General features: G+C 45.8%; 3 non-coding genes across 3 annotated transcripts; all 3 read left to right on the top strand.

Annotated features, from left to right (window-relative positions):
• The first annotated feature begins 3,848 nt into the window (after positions 1–3,848).
• On the top strand, positions 3,849–3,921 carry trnav-aac (transfer RNA valine (anticodon AAC)). The gene has a single exon. It is a non-coding gene; the product is annotated as a tRNA-Val (tRNA).
• Positions 3,922–9,365: 5,444 nt separating this feature from the next.
• trnav-aac (transfer RNA valine (anticodon AAC)) lies at positions 9,366–9,438 on the top strand. The gene has a single exon. It is a non-coding gene; the product is annotated as a tRNA-Val (tRNA).
• Positions 9,439–17,753: 8,315 nt separating this feature from the next.
• On the top strand, positions 17,754–17,826 carry trnav-aac (transfer RNA valine (anticodon AAC)). Its single transcript has one exon. It is a non-coding gene; the product is annotated as a tRNA-Val (tRNA).
• The last annotated feature ends 1,907 nt before the right edge of the window (positions 17,827–19,733 follow it).

The following is a 19,733-nucleotide window of genomic DNA, read 5'->3' as shown; positions in this document are numbered from 1 at the left end:
CCAATGAATTTCGGTGTCATATGTTATTGAATTTCTCCCATTTCCTTCATTTCCGTCCTGGAGTCATCAGAAGGAAAAGGTAATCTAACCGAGACTGTGATTGGTGAAATTCACTTTTTATGGCCCGTTCTTATGATGTTCTTTCTATCTCTCTTTTCAGCATTGTCTGGAAAGTGGTGGTGCACTAACGCTGCAGTATGTTTGAAAGAGTAGTTTGGAATTGCCCTGTTTTTAGTTGTGAGATTACTTTATGACTCATGCCCTCGGACTGTGACACATTTAGCATTCATGCATCTCTCTGTCTGAAAATGCATTCGGCATGCCAGTTTTGTTTGTGTTCCGTGAAAAATGCTTTCTGTTTTGCGATTCGCTCAGCACATTACGAGTTAACAGGGTTTCTGAGGTAACTTCGAGCAGCAAAACTCCTCAATTGAGGTCTGGGAAAATTTCACGGAGTATGGTCAGTCGGGGCAAAATTAAGGAAGTTGTTCGTATCTGCAGTGTTTCACAATACTACCTTTCCCGTGAGCAGTCGAACAGACTAAACGATTGTGCCACAGACTGCGATGGAAAACTCCGCTAAAAAGTAATCCTTTACAGCCAGTGTTAGCAACAAGACGTTATGGGGGTACACGGCGTGGAAACAGATATTTAGGTGTATCTCATCCATGCTCACCACATAACCAAAATTAAACAAGTCCCGTTCCCCAGCATTTGGCCCCAATCCCTCTAAACCCATCCTGTCCAGAAACTCATCCGATTACCTTTGCAATTTTCTGAGTGTAATAGCCTCCTCCACTTCCTCTGGGAGCTCATTCCATTCACGCACAACCTTCTGTGTGGGAAATGTGCCTCAGGTCGTTTGTCAATTTCAGCCCACTCACCTTAAACCTATGCTCTCGAGTTTTCAACTCACCCCAATTTGGGTAAAACACAGAAATACTCAGTTTACAACCCTTCCATAAGATCATATCGCAGCCGTTACGCTGCAGGGAAAGTCGTCCCAGCTTATGCCACCTCGCCCTCCGGTCCAAACATTGACGAAATCATTGTCTATATATTGTCATCAATCTCACGGCGGCCGCGGCTGGTTTCGGTAGTGTAGTGGTCATCACGTTCGCCTAACACGCGAAAGGTCCCTAGTTCGAAACTGGGCAGAAACTGCTTTGTTCGTCAACTGCAGCCTTTTACATGGACAAGAACGGAGCTTTCTTGCTTGCTTTCCCATCTGCAAACCTGCCTTCGAATTTGCTTGAAAGAATCTGCTCTCGTAGTGAAATGTAAGGCAACTCCATTTAATTACTGTGTAAAGCATTATAAAGTTTTTCTCCAACCTGGTTCTGATCATATGCCATTCTGTTTGAGAGTGTCCTTGCCGCGTTCTGATCCTTCCACGAAAAGCAGTACCGCATTTGCATTCCTTGCGCAGGCGGCCCGGTTCAAAGGCAGGGAAGAAGCTGCTGCGCTGGTGTCACAGCGCACCACGGATTCCTGAACTTGTCTGTCTGTCAAATGTACCCCAAAGTCGTCTCTGAAAGGCCTCATTTGGAAGCTGTCTGTCGTTATTCAACGCGCGAGAGTTGGTACCAGATTCCTGAATCATATTTTGGGGCAGTTCGCACGTTAGTGGCTCATTCAATCAGCAACAGCAATGAAATAATTTACACTCTCAGAGGAACCTTTGAACTTGTGCTTTCATAGCGCCGCTAATATTAAGGTGCGCCCCGAGATCTAAGCCATGTTGGAACTGAAACGGAGGAATCGACAGAGAGGCTACAGAATGACATCGCATCCATTTGGTTTTCTTTAAATCACTGACGAGCAGGAAAATGTAAAAGGGGAGAGCGAGTGGGGAAGTGAGGCGGTTGCAGCTCTGGTAAAAGTCCTTCTTTGTGATTCACTCCGCAAACAGAGACTTGAAGGTGACTCAGAGGCGTGTGAGCTCTTCACATCGAGATCAAAAAGCACTCAAGGGCAGTTAGCACCTCTTCCGGAGTGGGGGTGGGGTGAGGTAATTACCTTTTGACTTCTGTTACTATGTTCAGAAACTGCCTTTTCGATTGACTTGAACAGAAACTGCATTTCCAATAAGCACCATGGAAGTTAGCAAAATTTATTGAATCCCTTCTCGTCGATTCCCGCACAGGTTTCCGACTCAGTTGGTATCCACGTGGCTCATGTCCAGGAGTGAACATCTCTGCAGCAAATTGCACGGTTAAAGTAAAAGGCACGGAAAGTGGCATCTCGAACCGGCCCCGAGGTCAGAGCATGCTCACAATGTGATCTGTCGTTCTCGGATTGTAATGCGACCTCCGGTTTTAGGGTGGAGAACATTCTTTGGGACCCTTCTTCTGCAAAACAGACACAGTGACTGAATAAATGCTGCACGGTTTGATGTGGAACACGGCCTGCTCAGCTTTGTGCATTTTCCCTGTAGTCAGGTGTGTTTCGTGTTCCGTGTAAACGTGAAAGTCGTCCTGTTTCGAGCAATGTGTGAAATCATTTAGCAAAGCAAGAATCGAAATTGTAGTAATGTCTAGCAGCTCATGGTTATTTGACCGAAGTGTCCAAGTGTCTCTGCTGTCATGATCGCGTTCGCCTCCCGCGCGGAAAATCGCAAACAGCTCTGCTGTTCCAAAGCGATTTGTGCTTTTACTGGAACCGAATGGAGACTATTATTTCATCGCTGTTGTGAAACAAAGTCCTGCGGTGACTCGACTCGTCGTTATTTGGTTTTCTGTCCAATGGGAAAATCGTTCCAATGAATTTCGGTGTCATATGTTATTGAATTTCTCCCATTTCCTTCATTTCCGTCCTGGAGTCATCAGAAGGAAAAGGTAATCTAATCGAGACTGTGATTGGTGAAATTCACTTTTTATGGCCCGTTCTTATGATGTTCTTTCTATCTCTCTTTTCAGCATTGTCTGGAAAGTGGTGGTGCACTAACGCTGCAGTATGTTTGAAAGAGTAGTTTGGAATTGCCCTGTTTTTAGTTGTGAGATTACTTTATGACTCATGCCCTCGGACTGTGACACATTTAGCATTCATGCATCTCTCTGTCTGAAAATGCATTCGGCATGCCAGTTTTGTTTGTGTTCCGTGAAAAATGCTTTCTGTTTTGCGATTCGCTCAGCACATTACGAGTTAACAGGGTTTCTGAGGTAACTTCGAGCAGCAAAACTCCTCAATTGAGGTCTGGGAAAATTTCACGGAGTATGGTCAGTCGGGGCAAAATTAAGGAAGTTGTTCGTATCTGCAGTGTTTCACAATACTACCTTTCCCGTGAGCAGTCGAACAGACTAAACGATTGTGCCACAGACTGCGATGGAAAACTCCGCTAAAAAGTAATCCTTTACAGCCAGTGTTAGCAACAAGACGTTATGGGGGTACACGGCGTGGAAACAGATATTTAGGTGTATCTCATCCATGCTCACCACATAACCAAAATTAAACAAGTCCCGTTCCCCAGCATTTGGCCCCAATCCCTCTAAACCCATCCTGTCCAGAAACTCATCCGATTACCTTTGCAATTTTCTGAGTGTAATAGCCTCCTCCACTTCCTCTGGGAGCTCATTCCATTCACGCACAACCTTCTGTGTGGGAAATGTGCCTCAGGTCGTTTGTCAATTTCAGCCCACTCACCTTAAACCTATGCTCTCGAGTTTTCAACTCACCCCAATTTGGGTAAAACACAGAAATACTCAGTTTACAACCCTTCCATAAGATCATATCGCAGCCGTTACGCTGCAGGGAAAGTCGTCCCAGCTTATGCCACCTCGCCCTACGGTCCAAACATTGACGAAATCATTGTCTATATATTGTCATCAATCTCACGGCGACATCGGCTGGTTTCTGTAGTGTAGTGGTAATCACGTTCGCCTAACACGCGAAAGGTCCCCAGTTCGAAACTGGGCAGAAACTGCTTTGTTCGTCAACTGCAGCCTTTTACATGGACAAGAACGGAGCTTTCTTGCTTGCTTTCCCATCTGCAAACCTGCCTTCGAATTTGCTTGAAAGAATCTGCTCTCGTAGTGAAATGTAAGGCAACTCCATTTAATTACTGTGTAAAGCATTATAAAGTTTTTCTCCAACCTGGTTCTGATGCATATGCCATTCTGTTTGAGAGTGTCCTTGCCGCGTTCTGATCCTTCCACGAAAAGCAGTACCGCATTTGCATTCCTTGCGCAGGCGGCCCGGTTCAAAGGCAGGGAAGAAGCTGCTGCGCTGGTGTCACAGCGCACCACGGATTCCTGAACTTGTCTGTCTGTCAAATGTACCCCAGAGTCGTCTCTGAAAGGCCTCATTTGGAAGCTGTCTGTCGTTATTCAACGCGCGAGAGTTGGTACCAGATTCCTGAATCATATTTTGGGGCAGTTCGCACGTTAGTGGCTCATTCAATCAGCAACAGCAATGAAATAATTTACACTCTCAGAGGAACCTTTGAACTTGTGCTTTCATAGCGCCGCTAATATTAAGGTGCGCCCCGAGATCTAAGCCATGTTGGAACTGAAACGGAGGAATCGACAGAGAGGCTACAGAATGACATCGCATCCATTTGGTTTTCTTTAAATCACTGACGAGCAGGAAAATGTAAAAGGGGAGAGCGAGTGGGGAAGTGAGGCGGTTGCAGCTCTGGTAAAAGTCCTTCTTTGTGATTCACTCCGCAAACAGAGACTTGAAGGTGACTCAGAGGCGTGTGAGCTCTTCACATCGAGATCAAAAAGCACTCAAGGGCAGTTAGCACCTCTTCCGGAGTGGGGGTGGGGTGAGGTAATTACCTTTTGACTTCTGTTACTATGTTCAGAAACTGCCTTTTCGATTGACTTGAACAGAAACTGCATTTCCAATAAGCACCATGGAAGTTAGCCAAATTTATTGAATCGCTTCTCGTCGATTCCCGCACAGGTTTCCGACTCAGTTGGTATCCACGTGGCTCATGTCCAGGAGTGAACATCTCTGCAGCAAATTGCACGGTTAAAGTAAAAGGCACGGAAAGTGGCATCTCGAACCGGCCCCGAGGTCAGAGCATGCTCACAATGTGATCTGTCGTTCTCGGATTGTAATGCGACCTCCGGTTTTAGGGTGGAGAACATTCTTTGGGACCCTTCTTCTGCAAAACAGACACAGTGACTGAATAAATGCTGCACGGTTTGATGTGGAACACGGCCTGCTCAGCTTTGTGCATTTTCCCTGTAGTCAGGTGTGTTTCGTGTTCCGTGTAAACGTGAAAGTCGTCCTGTTTCGAGCAATGTGTGAAATCATTTAGCAAAGCAAGAATCGAAATTGTAGTAATGTCTAGCAGCTCATGGTTATTTGACCGAAGTGTCCAAGTGTCTCTGCTGTCATGATCGCGTTCGCCTCCCGCGCGGAAAATCGCAAACAGCTCTGCTGTTCCAAAGCGATTTGTGCTTTTACTGGAACCGAATGGAGACTATTATTTCATCGCTGTTGTGAAACAAAGTCCTGCGGTGACTCGACTCGTCGTTATTTGGTTTTCTGTCCAATGGGAAAATCGTTCCAATGAATTTCGGTGTCATATGTTATTGAATTTCTCCCATTTCCTTCATTTCCGTCCTGGAGTCATCAGAAGGAAAAGGTAATCTAACCGAGACTGTGATTGGTGAAATTCACTTTTTATGGCCCGTTCTTATGATGTTCTTTCTATCTCTCTTTTCAGCATTGTCTGGAAAGTGGTGGTGCACTAACGCTGCAGTATGTTTGAAAGAGTAGTTTGGAATTGCCCTGTTTTTAGTTGTGAGATTACTTTATGACTCATGCCCTCGGACTGTGACACATTTAGCATTCATGCATCTCTCTGTCTGAAAATGCATTCGGCATGCCAGTTTTGTTTGTGTTCCGTGAAAAATGCTTTCTGTTTTGCGATTCGCTCAGCACATTACGAGTTAACAGGGTTTCTGAGGTAACTTCGAGCAGCAAAACTCCTCAATTGAGGTCTGGGAAAATTTCACGGAGTATGGTCAGTCGGGGCAAAATTAAGGAAGTTGTTCGTATCTGCAGTGTTTCACAATACTACCTTTCCCGTGAGCAGTCGAACAGACTAAACGATTGTGCCACAGACTGCGATGGAAAACTCCGCTAAAAAGTAATCCTTTACAGCCAGTGTTAGCAACAAGACGTTATGGGGGTACACGGCGTGGAAACAGATATTTAGGTGTATCTCATCCATGCTCACCACATAACCAAAATTAAACAAGTCCCGTTCCCCAGCATTTGGCCCCAATCCCTCTAAACCCATCCTGTCCAGAAACTCATCCGATTACCTTTGCAATTTTCTGAGTGTAATAGCCTCCTCCACTTCCTCTGGGAGCTCATTCCATTCACGCACAACCTTCTGTGTGGGAAATGTGCCTCAGGTCGTTTGTCAATTTCAGCCCACTCACCTTAAACCTATGCTCTCGAGTTTTCAACTCACCCCAATTTGGGTAAAACACAGAAATACTCAGTTTACAACCCTTCCATAAGATCATATCGCAGCCGTTACGCTGCAGGGAAAGTCGTCCCAGCTTATGCCACCTCGCCCTCCGGTCCAAACATTGACGAAATCATTGTCTATATATTGTCATCAATCTCACGGCGGCCGCGGCTGGTTTCGGTAGTGTAGTGGTCATCACGTTCGCCTAACACGCGAAAGGTCCCTAGTTCGAAACTGGGCAGAAACTGCTTTGTTCGTCAACTGCAGCCTTTTACATGGACAAGAACGGAGCTTTCTTGCTTGCTTTCCCATCTGCAAACCTGCCTTCGAATTTGCTTGAAAGAATCTGCTCTCGTAGTGAAATGTAAGGCAACTCCATTTAATTACTGTGTAAAGCATTATAAAGTTTTTCTCCAACCTGGTTCTGATCATATGCCATTCTGTTTGAGAGTGTCCTTGCCGCGTTCTGATCCTTCCACGAAAAGCAGTACCGCATTTGCATTCCTTGCGCAGGCGGCCCGGTTCAAAGGCAGGGAAGAAGCTGCTGCGCTGGTGTCACAGCGCACCACGGATTCCTGAACTTGTCTGTCTGTCAAATGTACCCCAAAGTCGTCTCTGAAAGGCCTCATTTGGAAGCTGTCTGTCGTTATTCAACGCGCGAGAGTTGGTACCAGATTCCTGAATCATATTTTGGGGCAGTTCGCACGTTAGTGGCTCATTCAATCAGCAACAGCAATGAAATAATTTACACTCTCAGAGGAACCTTTGAACTTGTGCTTTCATAGCGCCGCTAATATTAAGGTGCGCCCCGAGATCTAAGCCATGTTGGAACTGAAACGGAGGAATCGACAGAGAGGCTACAGAATGACATCGCATCCATTTGGTTTTCTTTAAATCACTGACGAGCAGGAAAATGTAAAAGGGGAGAGCGAGTGGGGAAGTGAGGCGGTTGCAGCTCTGGTAAAAGTCCTTCTTTGTGATTCACTCCGCAAACAGAGACTTGAAGGTGACTCAGAGGCGTGTGAGCTCTTCACATCGAGATCAAAAAGCACTCAAGGGCAGTTAGCACCTCTTCCGGAGTGGGGGTGGGGTGAGGTAATTACCTTTTGACTTCTGTTACTATGTTCAGAAACTGCCTTTTCGATTGACTTGAACAGAAACTGCATTTCCAATAAGCACCATGGAAGTTAGCAAAATTTATTGAATCCCTTCTCGTCGATTCCCGCACAGGTTTCCGACTCAGTTGGTATCCACGTGGCTCATGTCCAGGAGTGAACATCTCTGCAGCAAATTGCACGGTTAAAGTAAAAGGCACGGAAAGTGGCATCTCGAACCGGCCCCGAGGTCAGAGCATGCTCACAATGTGATCTGTCGTTCTCGGATTGTAATGCGACCTCCGGTTTTAGGGTGGAGAACATTCTTTGGGACCCTTCTTCTGCAAAACAGACACAGTGACTGAATAAATGCTGCACGGTTTGATGTGGAACACGGCCTGCTCAGCTTTGTGCATTTTCCCTGTAGTCAGGTGTGTTTCGTGTTCCGTGTAAACGTGAAAGTCGTCCTGTTTCGAGCAATGTGTGAAATCATTTAGCAAAGCAAGAATCGAAATTGTAGTAATGTCTAGCAGCTCATGGTTATTTGACCGAAGTGTCCAAGTGTCTCTGCTGTCATGATCGCGTTCGCCTCCCGCGCGGAAAATCGCAAACAGCTCTGCTGTTCCAAAGCGATTTGTGCTTTTACTGGAACCGAATGGAGACTATTATTTCATCGCTGTTGTGAAACAAAGTCCTGCGGTGACTCGACTCGTCGTTATTTGGTTTTCTGTCCAATGGGAAAATCGTTCCAATGAATTTCGGTGTCATATGTTATTGAATTTCTCCCATTTCCTTCATTTCCGTCCTGGAGTCATCAGAAGGAAAAGGTAATCTAATCGAGACTGTGATTGGTGAAATTCACTTTTTATGGCCCGTTCTTATGATGTTCTTTCTATCTCTCTTTTCAGCATTGTCTGGAAAGTGGTGGTGCACTAACGCTGCAGTATGTTTGAAAGAGTAGTTTGGAATTGCCCTGTTTTTAGTTGTGAGATTACTTTATGACTCATGCCCTCGGACTGTGACACATTTAGCATTCATGCATCTCTCTGTCTGAAAATGCATTCGGCATGCCAGTTTTGTTTGTGTTCCGTGAAAAATGCTTTCTGTTTTGCGATTCGCTCAGCACATTACGAGTTAACAGGGTTTCTGAGGTAACTTCGAGCAGCAAAACTCCTCAATTGAGGTCTGGGAAAATTTCACGGAGTATGGTCAGTCGGGGCAAAATTAAGGAAGTTGTTCGTATCTGCAGTGTTTCACAATACTACCTTTCCCGTGAGCAGTCGAACAGACTAAACGATTGTGCCACAGACTGCGATGGAAAACTCCGCTAAAAAGTAATCCTTTACAGCCAGTGTTAGCAACAAGACGTTATGGGGGTACACGGCGTGGAAACAGATATTTAGGTGTATCTCATCCATGCTCACCACATAACCAAAATTAAACAAGTCCCGTTCCCCAGCATTTGGCCCCAATCCCTCTAAACCCATCCTGTCCAGAAACTCATCCGATTACCTTTGCAATTTTCTGAGTGTAATAGCCTCCTCCACTTCCTCTGGGAGCTCATTCCATTCACGCACAACCTTCTGTGTGGGAAATGTGCCTCAGGTCGTTTGTCAATTTCAGCCCACTCACCTTAAACCTATGCTCTCGAGTTTTCAACTCACCCCAATTTGGGTAAAACACAGAAATACTCAGTTTACAACCCTTCCATAAGATCATATCGCAGCCGTTACGCTGCAGGGAAAGTCGTCCCAGCTTATGCCACCTCGCCCTACGGTCCAAACATTGACGAAATCATTGTCTATATATTGTCATCAATCTCACGGCGACATCGGCTGGTTTCTGTAGTGTAGTGGTAATCACGTTCGCCTAACACGCGAAAGGTCCCCAGTTCGAAACTGGGCAGAAACTGCTTTGTTCGTCAACTGCAGCCTTTTACATGGACAAGAACGGAGCTTTCTTGCTTGCTTTCCCATCTGCAAACCTGCCTTCGAATTTGCTTGAAAGAATCTGCTCTCGTAGTGAAATGTAAGGCAACTCCATTTAATTACTGTGTAAAGCATTATAAAGTTTTTCTCCAACCTGGTTCTGATGCATATGCCATTCTGTTTGAGAGTGTCCTTGCCGCGTTCTGATCCTTCCACGAAAAGCAGTACCGCATTTGCATTCCTTGCGCAGGCGGCCCGGTTCAAAGGCAGGGAAGAAGCTGCTGCGCTGGTGTCACAGCGCACCACGGATTCCTGAACTTGTCTGTCTGTCAAATGTACCCCAGAGTCGTCTCTGAAAGGCCTCATTTGGAAGCTGTCTGTCGTTATTCAACGCGCGAGAGTTGGTACCAGATTCCTGAATCATATTTTGGGGCAGTTCGCACGTTAGTGGCTCATTCAATCAGCAACAGCAATGAAATAATTTACACTCTCAGAGGAACCTTTGAACTTGTGCTTTCATAGCGCCGCTAATATTAAGGTGCGCCCCGAGATCTAAGCCATGTTGGAACTGAAACGGAGGAATCGACAGAGAGGCTACAGAATGACATCGCATCCATTTGGTTTTCTTTAAATCACTGACGAGCAGGAAAATGTAAAAGGGGAGAGCGAGTGGGGAAGTGAGGCGGTTGCAGCTCTGGTAAAAGTCCTTCTTTGTGATTCACTCCGCAAACAGAGACTTGAAGGTGACTCAGAGGCGTGTGAGCTCTTCACATCGAGATCAAAAAGCACTCAAGGGCAGTTAGCACCTCTTCCGGAGTGGGGGTGGGGTGAGGTAATTACCTTTTGACTTCTGTTACTATGTTCAGAAACTGCCTTTTCGATTGACTTGAACAGAAACTGCATTTCCAATAAGCACCATGGAAGTTAGCCAAATTTATTGAATCGCTTCTCGTCGATTCCCGCACAGGTTTCCGACTCAGTTGGTATCCACGTGGCTCATGTCCAGGAGTGAACATCTCTGCAGCAAATTGCACGGTTAAAGTAAAAGGCACGGAAAGTGGCATCTCGAACCGGCCCCGAGGTCAGAGCATGCTCACAATGTGATCTGTCGTTCTCGGATTGTAATGCGACCTCCGGTTTTAGGGTGGAGAACATTCTTTGGGACCCTTCTTCTGCAAAACAGACACAGTGACTGAATAAATGCTGCACGGTTTGATGTGGAACACGGCCTGCTCAGCTTTGTGCATTTTCCCTGTAGTCAGGTGTGTTTCGTGTTCCGTGTAAACGTGAAAGTCGTCCTGTTTCGAGCAATGTGTGAAATCATTTAGCAAAGCAAGAATCGAAATTGTAGTAATGTCTAGCAGCTCATGGTTATTTGACCGAAGTGTCCAAGTGTCTCTGCTGTCATGATCGCGTTCGCCTCCCGCGCGGAAAATCGCAAACAGCTCTGCTGTTCCAAAGCGATTTGTGCTTTTACTGGAACCGAATGGAGACTATTATTTCATCGCTGTTGTGAAACAAAGTCCTGCGGTGACTCGACTCGTCGTTATTTGGTTTTCTGTCCAATGGGAAAATCGTTCCAATGAATTTCGGTGTCATATGTTATTGAATTTCTCCCATTTCCTTCATTTCCGTCCTGGAGTCATCAGAAGGAAAAGGTAATCTAACCGAGACTGTGATTGGTGAAATTCACTTTTTATGGCCCGTTCTTATGATGTTCTTTCTATCTCTCTTTTCAGCATTGTCTGGAAAGTGGTGGTGCACTAACGCTGCAGTATGTTTGAAAGAGTAGTTTGGAATTGCCCTGTTTTTAGTTGTGAGATTACTTTATGACTCATGCCCTCGGACTGTGACACATTTAGCATTCATGCATCTCTCTGTCTGAAAATGCATTCGGCATGCCAGTTTTGTTTGTGTTCCGTGAAAAATGCTTTCTGTTTTGCGATTCGCTCAGCACATTACGAGTTAACAGGGTTTCTGAGGTAACTTCGAGCAGCAAAACTCCTCAATTGAGGTCTGGGAAAATTTCACGGAGTATGGTCAGTCGGGGCAAAATTAAGGAAGTTGTTCGTATCTGCAGTGTTTCACAATACTACCTTTCCCGTGAGCAGTCGAACAGACTAAACGATTGTGCCACAGACTGCGATGGAAAACTCCGCTAAAAAGTAATCCTTTACAGCCAGTGTTAGCAACAAGACGTTATGGGGGTACACGGCGTGGAAACAGATATTTAGGTGTATCTCATCCATGCTCACCACATAACCAAAATTAAACAAGTCCCGTTCCCCAGCATTTGGCCCCAATCCCTCTAAACCCATCCTGTCCAGAAACTCATCCGATTACCTTTGCAATTTTCTGAGTGTAATAGCCTCCTCCACTTCCTCTGGGAGCTCATTCCATTCACGCACAACCTTCTGTGTGGGAAATGTGCCTCAGGTCGTTTGTCAATTTCAGCCCACTCACCTTAAACCTATGCTCTCGAGTTTTCAACTCACCCCAATTTGGGTAAAACACAGAAATACTCAGTTTACAACCCTTCCATAAGATCATATCGCAGCCGTTACGCTGCAGGGAAAGTCGTCCCAGCTTATGCCACCTCGCCCTCCGGTCCAAACATTGACGAAATCATTGTCTATATATTGTCATCAATCTCACGGCGGCCGCGGCTGGTTTCGGTAGTGTAGTGGTCATCACGTTCGCCTAACACGCGAAAGGTCCCTAGTTCGAAACTGGGCAGAAACTGCTTTGTTCGTCAACTGCAGCCTTTTACATGGACAAGAACGGAGCTTTCTTGCTTGCTTTCCCATCTGCAAACCTGCCTTCGAATTTGCTTGAAAGAATCTGCTCTCGTAGTGAAATGTAAGGCAACTCCATTTAATTACTGTGTAAAGCATTATAAAGTTTTTCTCCAACCTGGTACTGATCATATGCCATTCTGTTTGAGAGTGTCCTTGCCGCGTTCTGATCCTTCCACGAAAAGCAGTACCGCATTTGCATTCCTTGCGCAGGCGGCCCGGTTCAAAGGCAGGGAAGAAGCTGCTGCGCTGGTGTCACAGCGCACCACGGATTCCTGAACTTGTCTGTCTGTCAAATGTACCCCAAAGTCGTCTCTGAAAGGCCTCATTTGGAAGCTGTCTGTCGTTATTCAACGCGCGAGAGTTGGTACCAGATTCCTGAATCATATTTTGGGGCAGTTCGCACGTTAGTGGCTCATTCAATCAGCAACAGCAATGAAATAATTTACACTCTCAGAGGAACCTTTGAACTTGTGCTTTCATAGCGCCGCTAATATTAAGGTGCGCCCCGAGATCTAAGCCATGTTGGAACTGAAACGGAGGAATCGACAGAGAGGCTACAGAATGACATCGCATCCATTTGGTTTTCTTTAAATCACTGACGAGCAGGAAAATGTAAAAGGGGAGAGCGAGTGGGGAAGTGAGGCGGTTGCAGCTCTGGTAAAAGTCCTTCTTTGTGATTCACTCCGCAAACAGAGACTTGAAGGTGACTCAGAGGCGTGTGAGCTCTTCACATCGAGATCAAAAAGCACTCAAGGGCAGTTAGCACCTCTTCCGGAGTGGGGGTGGGGTGAGGTAATTACCTTTTGACTTCTGTTACTATGTTCAGAAACTGCCTTTTCGATTGACTTGAACAGAAACTGCATTTCCAATAAGCACCATGGAAGTTAGCAAAATTTATTGAATCCCTTCTCGTCGATTCCCGCACAGGTTTCCGACTCAGTTGGTATCCACGTGGCTCATGTCCAGGAGTGAACATCTCTGCAGCAAATTGCACGGTTAAAGTAAAAGGCACGGAAAGTGGCATCTCGAACCGGCCCCGAGGTCAGAGCATGCTCACAATGTGATCTGTCGTTCTCGGATTGTAATGCGACCTCCGGTTTTAGGGTGGAGAACATTCTTTGGGACCCTTTTTCTGCAAAACAGACACAGTGACTGAATAAATGCTGCACGGTTTGATGTGGAACACGGCCTGCTCAGCTTTGTGCATTTTCCCTGTAGTCAGGTGTGTTTCGTGTTCCGTGTAAACGTGAAAGTCGTCCTGTTTCGAGCAATGTGTGAAATCATTTAGCAAAGCAAGAATCGAAATTGGAGTAATGTCTAGCAGCTCATGGTTATTTGACCGAAGTGTCCAAGTGTCTCTGCTGTCATGATCGCGTTCGCCTCCCGCGCGGAAAATCGCAAACAGCTCTGCTGTTCCAAAGCGATTTGTGCTTTTACTGGAACCGAATGGAGACTATTATTTCATCGCTGTTGTGAAACAAAGTCCTGCGGTGACTCGACTCGTCGTTATTTGGTTTTCTGTCCAATGGGAAAATCGTTCCAATGAATTTCGGTGTCATATGTTATTGAATTTCTCCCATTTCCTTCATTTCCGTCCTGGAGACATCAGAAGGTAAAGGTAATCTAATCGAGACTGTGATTGGTGAAATTCACTTTTTATGGCCCGTTCTTATGATGTTCTTTCTATCTCTCTTTTCAGCATTGTCTGGAAAGTGGTGGTGCACTAACGCTGCAGTACGTTTGAAATTGCCCTGTTGTTAGTTGTGAGATTACTTTATGACTCATGCCCTCGGACTGTGACACATTTAGCATTCATGCATCTCTCTGTCTGAAAATGCATTCGGCATGCCAGTTTTGTTTGTTTTCCTGTGAAAAATGCTTTCTGTTTTGCGATTCGCTCAGCACATTACGAGTTAACGGGGTTTCTGAGGTAACTTCGAGCAGCAAAACTCCTCAATTGAGGTCTGGGAAAATTTCACGGAGTATGGTCAGTCGGGGCAAAATTAAGGAAGTCGTTCGTTTCTGCAGTGTTTCACAATACTACCTTCCCCGTGAGCAGTCGAACAGACTGAACGATTGTGCCACAGACTGCGATGGAAAACTCCGCTAAAAAGTAATCCTTTAAAGCCAGTGTTAGCAACAAGACGTTATGGGGGTACACGGCGTGGAAACAGATATTTAGGTGTATCTCATCCATGCTCACCACATAACCAAAATTAAACAAGTCCCGTTCCCCAGCATTTGGCCCCAATCCCTCTAAACCCATCCTGTCCAGAAACTCATCCGATTACCTTTGCAATTGTCTGAGTGTAATAGCCTCCTCCACTTCCTCTGGGAGCTCATTCCATACACGCACAACCTTCTGTGTGGGAAATGTGCCTCAGGTCGTTTGTCAATTTCAGCCCACTCACCTTAAACCTATGCTCTCGAGTTTTCAACTCACCCCAATTTGGGTAAAACACAGAAATACTCAGTTTACAACCCTTCCATAAGATCATATCGCAGCCGTTACGCTGCAGGGAAAGTCGTCCCAGCTTATTCCACCTCGCCCTCCGGTCCAAACATTGACGAAATCATTGTCTATATATTGTCATCAATTTCACGTGTCTTTTTTTTATCGTTTTCAAGATGTCAATTACGCTGGACAACAACGAGCGATTGGAAACAGAAAGGTGAAACAGAGAATGGCTTCAACTTTCAGTGCTGGATGCCACTGCGCCACAGGGCGGTGACATCGGCTGGTTTCTGTAGCTTAGTGGTCATCGCGTTCGCCTAACACGCGAAAGGTCCCCAGTTCGAAACTGGGCAGAAACTGCTTTGTTCGTCAACTGCAGCCTTTTACATGGACAAGAACGGAGCTTTCTTGCTTGCTTTCCCACCTGCAAACCTGCCTTCGAATTTGCTTGAAAGAATCTGCTCTCGTAGTGAAATGTAAGGCAACTCCATTTAATTACTGTGTAAAGCATTATAAAGTTTTTCTCCAACCTGGTTCTGATGCATATGCCATTCTGTTTGAGAGTGTCCTTGCCGCGTTCTGATCCTTCTACGAAAAGCAGTACCGCATTTGCATTCCTTGCGCAGGCGGCCCGGTTCAAAGGCAGGGAAGAAGCTGCTGCGCTGGTGTCACAGCGCACCACGGATTCCTGAACTTGTCTGTCTGTCAAATGTACCCCAAAGTCGTCTCTGAAAGGCCTCATTTGGAAGCTGTCTGTCGTTATTCAACGCGCGAGAGTTGGTACCAGATTCCTGAATCATATTTTGGGGCAGTTCGCACGTTAGTGGCTCATTCAATCAGCAACAGCAATGAAATAATTTACACTCTCAGAGGAACCTTTGAACTTGTGCTTTCATAGCGCCGCTAATATTAAGGTGCGCCCCGAGATCTAAGCCATGTTGGAACTGAAACGGAGGAATCGACAGAGAGGCTACAGAATGACATCGCATCCATTTGGTTTTCTTTAAATCACTGACGAGCAGGAAAATGTAAAAGGGGAGAGCGAGTGGGGAAGTGAGGCGGTTGCAGCTCTGGTAAAAGTCCTTCTTTGTGATTCACTCCGCAAACAGAGACTTGAAGGTGACTCAGAGGCGTGTGAGCTCTTCACATCGAGATCAAAAAGCACTCAAGGGCAGTTAGCACCTCTTCCGGAGTGGGGGTGGGGTGAGGTCATTACCTTTTGACTTCTGTTACTATGTTCAGAAACTGCCTTTTCGATTGACTTGAACAGAAGCTGCATTTCCAATAAGCACCATGGAAGTTAGCAAAATTTATTGAATCCCTTCTCGTCGATTCCCGCACAGGTTTCCGACTCAGTTGGTATCCACGTGGCTCATGTCCAGGAGTGAACATCTCTGCAGCAAATTGCACGGTTAAAGTAAAAGGCACGGAAAGTGGCATCTCGAACCGGCCCCGAGGTCAGAGCATGCTCACAATGTGATCTGTCGTTCTCGGATTGTAATGCGACCTCCGGTTTTAGGGTGGAGAACATTCTTTGGGACCCTTCTTCTGCAAAACAGACACAGTGACTGAATAAATGCTGCACGGTTTGATGTGGAACACGGCCTGCTCAGCTTTGTGCATTTTCCCTGTAGTCAGGTGTGTTTCGTGTTCCGTGTAAACGTGAAAGTCGTCCTGTTTCGAGCAATGTGTGAAATCATTTAGCAAAGCAAGAATCGAAATTGTAGTAATGTCTAGCAGCTCATGGTTATTTGACCGAAGTGTCCAAGTGTCTCTGCTGTCATGATCGCGTTCGCCTCCCGCGCGGAAAATCGCAAACAGCTCTGCTGTTCCAAAGCGATTTGTGCTTTTACTGGAACCGAATGGAGACTATTATTTCATCGCTGTTGTGAAACAAAGTCCTGCGGTGACTCGACTCGTCGTTATTTGGTTTTCTGTCCAATGGGAAAATCGTTCCAATGAATTTCGGTGTCATATGTTATTGAATTTCTCCCATTTCCTTCATTTCCGTCCTGGAGTCATCAGAAGGAAAAGGTAATCTAACCGAGACTGTGATTGGTGAAATTCACTTTTTATGGCCCGTTCTTATGATGTTCTTTCTATCTCTCTTTTCAGCATTGTCTGGAAAGTGGTGGTGCACTAACGCTGCAGTATGTTTGAAAGAGTAGTTTGGAATTGCCCTGTTTTTAGTTGTGAGATTACTTTATGACTCATGCCCTCGGACTGTGACACATTTAGCATTCATGCATCTCTCTGTCTGAAAATGCATTCGGCATGCCAGTTTTGTTTGTGTTCCGTGAAAAATGCTTTCTGTTTTGCGATTCGCTCAGCACATTACGAGTTAACAGGGTTTCTGAGGTAACTTCGAGCAGCAAAACTCCTCAATTGAGGTCTGGGAAAATTTCACGGAGTATGGTCAGTCGGGGCAAAATTAAGGAAGTTGTTCGTATCTGCAGTGTTTCACAATACTACCTTTCCCGTGAGCAGTCGAACAGACTAAACGATTGTGCCACAGACTGCGATGGAAAACTCCGCTAAAAAGTAATCCTTTACAGCCAGTGTTAGCAACAAGACGTTATGGGGGTACACGGCGTGGAAACAGATATTTAGGTGTATCTCATCCATGCTCACCACATAACCAAAATTAAACAAGTCCCGTTCCCCAGCATTTGGCCCCAATCCCTCTAAACCCATCCTGTCCAGAAACTCATCCGATTACCTTTGCAATTTTCTGAGTGTAATAGCCTCCTCCACTTCCTCTGGGAGCTCATTCCATTCACGCACAACCTTCTGTGTGGGAAATGTGCCTCAGGTCGTTTGTCAATTTCAGCCCACTCACCTTAAACCTATGCTCTCGAGTTTTCAACTCACCCCAATTTGGGTAAAACACAGAAATACTCAGTTTACAACCCTTCCATAAGATCATATCGCAGCCGTTACGCTGCAGGGAAAGTCGTCCCAGCTTATGCCACCTCGCCCTACGGTCCAAACATTGACGAAATCATTGTCTATATATTGTCATCAATCTCACGGCGACATCGGCTGGTTTCTGTAGTGTAGTGGTCATCACGTTCGCCTAACACGCGAAAGGTCCCCAGTTCGAAACTGGGCAGAAACTGCTTTGTTCGTCAACTGCAGCCTTTTACATGGACAAGAACGGAGCTTTCTTGCTTGCTTTCCCATCTGCAAACCTGCCTTCGAATTTGCTTGAAAGAATCTGCTCTCGTAGTGAAATGTAAGGCAACTCCATTTAATTACTGTGTAAAGCATTATAAAGTTTTTCTCCAACCTGGTTCTGATGCATATGCCATTCTGTTTGAGAGTGTCCTTGCCGCGTTCTGATCCTTCCACGAAAAGCAGTACCGCATTTGCATTCCTTGCGCAGGCGGCCCGGTTCAAAGGCAGGGAAGAAGCTGCTGCGCTGGTGTCACAGCGCACCACGGATTCCTGAACTTGTCTGTCTGTCAAATGTACCCCAGAGTCGTCTCTGAAAGGCCTCATTTGGAAGCTGTCTGTCGTTATTCAACGCGCGAGAGTTGGTACCAGATTCCTGAATCATATTTTGGGGCAGTTCGCACGTTAGTGGCTCATTCAATCAGCAACAGCAATGAAATAATTTACACTCTCAGAGGAACCTTTGAACTTGTGCTTTCATAGCGCCGCTAATATTAAGGTGCGCCCCGAGATCTAAGCCATGTTGGAACTGAAACGGAGGAATCGACAGAGAGGCTACAGAATGACATCGCATCCATTTGGTTTTCTTTAAATCACTGACGAGCAGGAAAATGTAAAAGGGGAGAGCGAGTGGGGAAGTGAGGCGGTTGCAGCTCTGGTAAAAGTCCTTCTTTGTGATTCACTCCGCAAACAGAGACTTGAAGGTGACTCAGAGGCGTGTGAGCTCTTCACATCGAGATCAAAAAGCACTCAAGGGCAGTTAGCACCTCTTCCGGAGTGGGGGTGGGGTGAGGTCATTACCTTTTGACTTCTGTTACTATGTTCAGAAACTGCCTTTTCGATTGACTTGAACAGAAACTGCATTTCCAATAAGCACCATGGAAGTTAGCAAAATTTATTGAATCCCTTCTCGTCGATTCCCGCACAGGTTTCCGACTCAGTTGGTATCCACGTGGCTCATGTCCAGGAGTGAACATCTCTGCAGCAAATTGCACGGTTAAAGTAAAAGGCACGGAAAGTGGCATCTCGAACCGGCCCCGAGGTCAGAGCATGCTCACAATGTGATCTGTCGTTCTCGGATTGTAATGCGACCTCCGGTTTTAGGGTGGAGAACATTCTTTGGGACCCTTCTTCTGCAAAACAGACACAGTGACTGAATAAATGCTGCACGGTTTGATGTGGAACACGGCCTGCTCAGCTTTGTGCATTTTCCCTGTAGTCAGGTGTGTTTCGTGTTCCGTGTAAACGTGAAAGTCGTCCTGTTTCGAGCAATGTGTGAAATCATTTAGCAAAGCAAGAATCGAAATTGTAGTAATGTCTAGCAGCTCATGGTTATTTGACCGAAGTGTCCAAGTGTCTCTGCTGTCATGATCGCGTTCGCCTCCCGCGCGGAAAATCGCAAACAGCTCTGCTGTTCCAAAGCGATTTGTGCTTTTACTGGAACCGAATGGAGACTATTATTTCATCGCTGTTGTGAAACAAAGTCCTGCGGTGACTCGACTCGTCGTTATTTGGTTTTCTGTCCAATGGGAAAATCGTTCCAATGAATTTCGGTGTCATATGTTATTGAATTTCTCCCATTTCCTTCATTTCCGTCCTGGAGTCATCAGAAGGAAAAGGTAATCTAACCGAGACTGTGATTGGTGAAATTCACTTTTTATGGCCCGTTCTTATGATGTTCTTTCTATCTCTCTTTTCAGCATTGTCTGGAAAGTGGTGGTGCACTAACGCTGCAGTATGTTTGAAAGAGTAGTTTGGAATTGCCCTGTTTTTAGTTGTGAGATTACTTTATGACTCATGCCCTCGGACTGTGACACATTTAGCATTCATGCATCTCTCTGTCTGAAAATG

This window comes from Chiloscyllium punctatum, chromosome 12, assembly GCF_047496795.1.
Source record: "Chiloscyllium punctatum isolate Juve2018m chromosome 12, sChiPun1.3, whole genome shotgun sequence".
Taxonomy (NCBI): Eukaryota; Metazoa; Chordata; class Chondrichthyes; order Orectolobiformes; family Hemiscylliidae; genus Chiloscyllium; species Chiloscyllium punctatum.
The sequence above is the reverse complement of the archived record's forward strand: the minus strand, read 5'-3'. Positions and strand labels throughout refer to the sequence as shown.